Genomic DNA, 6,000 nt, shown 5'->3' with positions numbered 1-6,000 from the left:
TGCAGCGCCTCAAAAGATGCGCATGCGCCAGCTCTAGCGAGCCATTCACTACGCAGACTCCCAGATCAAACAATATTTTACACTCCCCTTGGACGATACCATTCACAGCCAGTGGGCTGTTCGGATTATAGGAAGAGGAAGTAAATGAAGTGAAACGAAAATTTCCTAGTAAAATTTTCGAAACGATGAAAGAATAAAAGGCAAGATGTGATCTCACTTTTGCCGGTTATAGTAACAGTCTCACAATTACATAATGCATTATAGTTTACAAGAGCCCTAGCTGTTTATTATATTGATTAGCTCAACCTAGATTAACCAGTCCATCGTATCTGCCTGTGTAAAGCCTCTGGGCAGATTTGGAGGCTCCTGTGTTCCACTGAGCACAAGCAATTATTGTATTTTAAGTCTTTTACCTCTCCCCAATGGACTTATCGTTTCTTGAGGCAAGGAATCTGTTTTGTGAAGTTCATCTCTAGTATTCATTCATTCATTCATTCATTCAACAAAAAGTTGTTGAACGTTTTGTGCCAAGTACAGTTCTAGATACCGGGAAGTATAACAGCAAAACAAACAAAAATCTCCTACCTGTGGGGCTTAGTAGCAGGAGACCATAAACAAATATGTGTCATGGAGTAATAAGTTCTATGAAAAAGTATGAAGCAGTGTAAGGAAGAGAGAGGATATTGTGTATGAGATCCTACATGGGAAGGGAAATGGTTTGGTGATCCAGGAAGGGTTCTGGAAGGGAGTGACACTTATCTGAACGCTGAGAATAAGGTAACCAAGCAGGTATGGGGAACGGGAAGAAGAACATGCTGGCAGAAGGAACAGCCAAGTGGGAAGGACATGAAACTATGTCTTCGCATATTCGAGGAAGAAAAAGGAGGCTGGTGTGGCTGAAGAAGAGTAAGAGAGGGTACAAGTAGCAGAACATGAGGTCTGAGGTGAAGGGAGAGAGTTCATGTAAGACCTTGTAGGCCACTGTAAGGATTTTGGCTTTTAACTTTGGGATAGGGAGCCCCTTTAAGCAGAGGAGTTTTAAGTAGAGAAGTTGCATCCCATGTAACTTTTTAACTGGTTGCTATGTTGAAAATAGACCAGTCAAGGAGGCTATTGGAATAATCCAGACAAGGAAATGATGGCTTGTACAAGAGTGGTAGCAAAAGGATAATGAGAAGTGGTGTCAGATCCTGGATATACTTTGAAGGTAGAGTCAAAAGAATTGCTCATGCAGTTAATGTGGGTCTGAGAAAAACAAATGAGTCAAGTATGACACAGGGGTTTGTGACCTGAGCAACTAGAACGGTGTTTCTCCATCTGTTTTTTATTGTTGCCCCTAAAGATCCTTTTTTAAAATCATTCGGGAGCGCCTGGGTTGCTCAGTCGGTTAAGTGTCTGCCTTCAGCTCAGGTCATGATTCCGGGGTCCTGGGATTGAGCTCCACATGGGGCTCCCCGTTTAGCAGGGAGCCTGCTTCTCCCTCTCTCTCCCCCTACTTGTGCTCTCTCGTGCCCGCTCTCTCTCAAATAAATAAAATCTTAAAAAAAAAAAAAAGAAAGAAAAACTAAAGCCAGAAATTGGCCACTGCACTTTAATAAATAAATAAATAAAATAATTCAAAATTGTGGTGTGCCTGGGTGCCTCAGTCGATTGGGTGTCTGCCTTCAGCTCAAGTCATGGTCCCAGGATCCTGGGATTGTGCTCCTTGCTCAGTGGAGAGCCTGCTCCTCCCTCTCCCTCTGCCTACTGTTCCCCCTGCTTGTGCTCTCTCTCTGTCAAATAAATGGATAAAATCTTAAAAAAAAAATAAACCATTCAAAATTGTTTATATTCCCAGCAAAAGTAAAAGAATTTAAAAAATTCAGTTTCGGGGCACCTGGGTGGCACAGCGGTTAAGCATCTGCCTTTGGCTCAGGGCGTGATCCTGGCGTTATGGGATCGAGCCCCACATCAGGCTCCTCCGCTATGAGCCTGCTTCTTCCTCTCCCACTCCCCCTGCTTGTGTTCCCTCTCTCGCTGGCTGTCTCTATCTCTGTCGAATAAATAAATAAAATCTTTAAAAAAAATAAATAAAAATTAAAAACTCAGTTTCTTCAAAAATTTTAGTGAATTTTCAATTTTTATTTGACATGAGAAAATTGCTAGGTAGTCATTCAAATATTGAAATTTTTTCCTTCTCAGCATTTGACAGAGTTGTTGATGAACTGCATAACAGAAGTAGAATTAAATAATAAAATACAAACTATTTTTATTTGCTCCTCAAAGCCCAAGTCATATGCAAAAACACTCAGAATCAAACATGATATTCACAAGGTACTACATGACAGCCAAAAAGTCAGGTATAGGCCACTTCCTGTGTTCAGAATTTCAAAATTGAAGGAAACTGCTCTAGTCACAGCCTCAAAGTTTTGTAGCATTGACCTTGCATACATTTTTCATATCTTCCCTAAATCAATGTCATTGTGGCTTATGACATATTCAAAAATAAAGAGATATTAAATAAGGAACAAGATTGTGTTGGGTAGGGGGTGCCTTGGTGGCTCAATTGGTTAAGTGCCTGCCTTCAGCTCAGGTCATGATCTCAGGGTCCTGGGATAGAGCCCTAACACAGTCCCAGGCTCAGTGCAGAGTCTGTTTGTCCCTCTCCCTCTCCCTCTGCCCCCCCCATCCTGTGTTCCACGCATAGGCTCTTTCTCTCTCTTTCTAAAGTAAATAAAATCTTTGAAGAAAAAAAAATATTGTATTTGGTATATTTGAGTTTTGAGGGTTACAAACCAGCATTAGTATCTAAGACTTCATCAGCTAAGAGCCAAATTTTTCCCTTTTTTGGGGTGACATTGCCCCCATTGAAAATGCATGAAATAGAAGTTTTCTCAGATGGCCCAGGGGAAGACGGAGGAGCAGTCCTGTGAGAAACTAACAGGAGTCATGATTTCAGTTATGGACAGCTTGAATTTGAGATATCAGATATATAAATGGCACTAGAGGGGTTTACGAGAAAGATCTAGGTAGGAAACATCAATTTAAGAATTGTCAGTATTGGGGGGGTGCCTGGGTGGCTCAGTCAGTTAAGCATCTGACTCTTGATTTTGGCTCAGGTCGTGATCTCGGGGTCCCAGGATCAAGCCCCACATTGGGTTCCATGCTCCATGGGGAGTCTGTTTGAGATTCTCTCTCTCTCCCTCTGCCCCTCCTCCTGCTCGCTCCCACTCTCTCTTCTCAAATAAATAAAAATAGATCTTAAAAAAAAAAAAAAGAATCGTCGGTATTGGAGCTTCCGGGTTGGTGAACTCATGGAGATTTGGAGAGAGGCACCCAGAAAGGGCATGGAAGCTGTGTGTGCTTCCCCATACGTGGCCCTGTGTATCTCCTCATCTGGCTGTTCCTGAATTGTATCTTTCTAAATGGTGACCTAGCATGTTACCCAGAGAACTTTCCAAAGTGGTATCAAAAACCCATCCAATGTCTGAAGAAGAGTGGAGGACACGGTGTCCAACAGAGTCCAGGCTGGGTTCATTACATGATTCATGAGCCAGAACCACGTATTCTTTTCTTTAGATGACCTCTTCCAACAGATCAACAAAAATGAAGTATATCTGGTGATCATCAATTAAATCTTTTTCAAATTTAACGTATATGTGTATAAAGTGAATGTAAAATGTTCATCTGTACCTGTGCAAATGTAAAAAATGTACCAATCGTTCATCCGTACCTGAACATGAGCTATATTCTTCACAGTAACAGAGCTCAGTTAAATGCACCAAGTAGGTTACTGTAAGGTGTTGAAGATAAAATTTTTGGGACACGTGGGTGGCTTAGCTGGTTAAGCGGCTGCCTTTGGTTCAGATCACAATCCAAGGTCCTTGGATCGAGTCCTGCATTGGGCTCCTTGCTCAGCGTGGAGCCTGCTTCTCCCTCTGCCTGCCAACCCCCTGTTTGTGCTCACTCTCTCTCTCTCTGATCAAAAAATAAAATAAATTTAAAAATAAGATAAAATTCTTTCTAGTCAGTTTTCTCTTAATATAAGTGCTTGTTTGACCTTGTCTGTTACTTTTGTTAAAGTCTGTATGTTTCATTAAAAAAAAAAGTCAGCACTTAGGGGTGCCTGACTGGCTGGAAGAGCATGCAACTCTTGATCTCAGGGTTGTGAGTTCAAGCTTCCTGTTGGGTATACAGATTACTAAAAAAAATAAATAAACTTTTAAAGATTTGTCAGTATTAGGCATGCCTCGGTGGCTCAGTTGGTTAAACGTCTGCCATCGGCTCAGGTGGTGATCCCAGGGTCCTGGTATTGAGTCCATAATCGGGCTCCTTGCTCAGCAGAGAGCTCACTTCTCCCTGCCTTCCACTCCCCCTGCTTGTGCTCTCTCTGACAAAAAAATAAATAAAATCTTAAAAAAAAAAAAAAAGTAATGAAAACTTTTCAAGAAGGAAGGCCCAATCAATTATGTCAGATGTTGCTGTGTAGTTTGTGTGAGGACTGAGATAACCGCTGGATTTGGCAACATGGTGACCATTAGTGGTCTTGACAAGGACTGTTTCCTGGAAGTGAGTGATTGGAGAGGGTTCTAGAGAGAATGGGAGAAGTGGAGATATCTTAGACAACTCTTTCAAGAAATAAAATGAGGGGTGCCTGGCTCACTCACTTGGTGAATGTGTGACTCTTGATCTCAGGGTTATGAGTTCAACCCCCACATTGGGTATGGAGTCTACTTAAAATAAACTGAAAAAAAAGGAAGGGAGGTAGAGAAGAAGGAAGGAAGGAAGGGAAGGAAGGGAGAAGGAAGGAAGGAAGGAAGGAAGGAAGGAAGGAAGGAAGGAAGGAAGGAAGGAAGGAAGGAAGGGAGGGGAGAAATGGAACTGAAGCTGGAGAGAAATGTGAAATCAAGGAATCAGTTCTTTTTCTAAGATGGGAAATAATTGTAGCTGATGCAGATGAAAATTTGGGGGTTAAATATTGATACAGGATAGAGATGGGACAATTGCTGGATTGATTTCCTTGAATAGATGGGAGAGGATAGGATCGAGCGATAGGTCCACAGTTCCTTTTTTAAAATAGGGAAGTAGGTAATGTAGGCAAGAGATTCAGGTAAATTGGTAGATTTATTGGTGAGAATGTGCAGAAATTCTCTTCAGCTGCTCCTTTTCTCGTTGAAATAGGTGGGCACTGTAGTTGGTGCTGAGGAAACACCCACTTAAAAGGCACTAATAATCTACTAATTGCCAATTCCAGTGTGTTATTTACAGGCTTTAGCTTCCATTTTTCTGTTAGATAGCGTAATGGCTAAGAGCAAGACCTCTAGAACCAGACTGCTGAAATTCAGGCTATGCCACTTACCAGCAGCAATTTTAGGTAAATGTCTTAACCTCCGTGTACAATTATTAAATGAGTTAATGAATGCAGTGCTTAGAGTACCTGAGTGCCTGAGTCAGAAAAGGTTTGATGATGATGTCAGCTATTATTACACTTAAACTTTTCTTAAAACTTATTTTCTTTTGCTTCTGTTAAATGTACAATCCTTAATCAGACTGTACTAAATTAATGGCTTTGGGGCACCTGGGTAGCTCAGTTGTTAAGCGTCTGCCTTCGGCTCAGGGTTGATCCCAGGGTCCTAGGATTGAGCCCTGCATCGGGCTCCCCGCTCCGCTGGAAGCCTGCTTCTTCCTCTTCCACTCTCCCTGCTTGTGTTCCCTCTCTCGCTGGCTGTGTCTCTGTCAAATAAATAAATAAAATAATTAATTAATTAATTAATGGCTTTCTCTGCCCATTGCTAGTTTTCTCACCCTATTTGCCAGAGTTCCATTTTTAGCCCTTTTGCCATTTTTCTCCTTATCCTTTCCTAAAGATTAAATTTCATCACCTGCATTTGGACATATTCAAGTTGGATATTCTAGTTATCTTTGTTTCCACCTCTTCCATCTAGTTATCAAATCCTATAGACCTTTACCTAGAAATCTCTTGAATGAATTCCCTTTCCATTCCCTTTGGCCTTTAACCTA

This window comes from Ursus americanus, chromosome 12 (genome assembly GCF_024610735.1).
Source record: "Ursus americanus isolate L20-20 chromosome 12, mUrsAme1.1.p, whole genome shotgun sequence".
In the NCBI taxonomy this organism is placed as follows: domain Eukaryota; kingdom Metazoa; phylum Chordata; class Mammalia; order Carnivora; family Ursidae; genus Ursus; species Ursus americanus.
Note: the sequence above shows the minus strand (reverse complement) of the source record.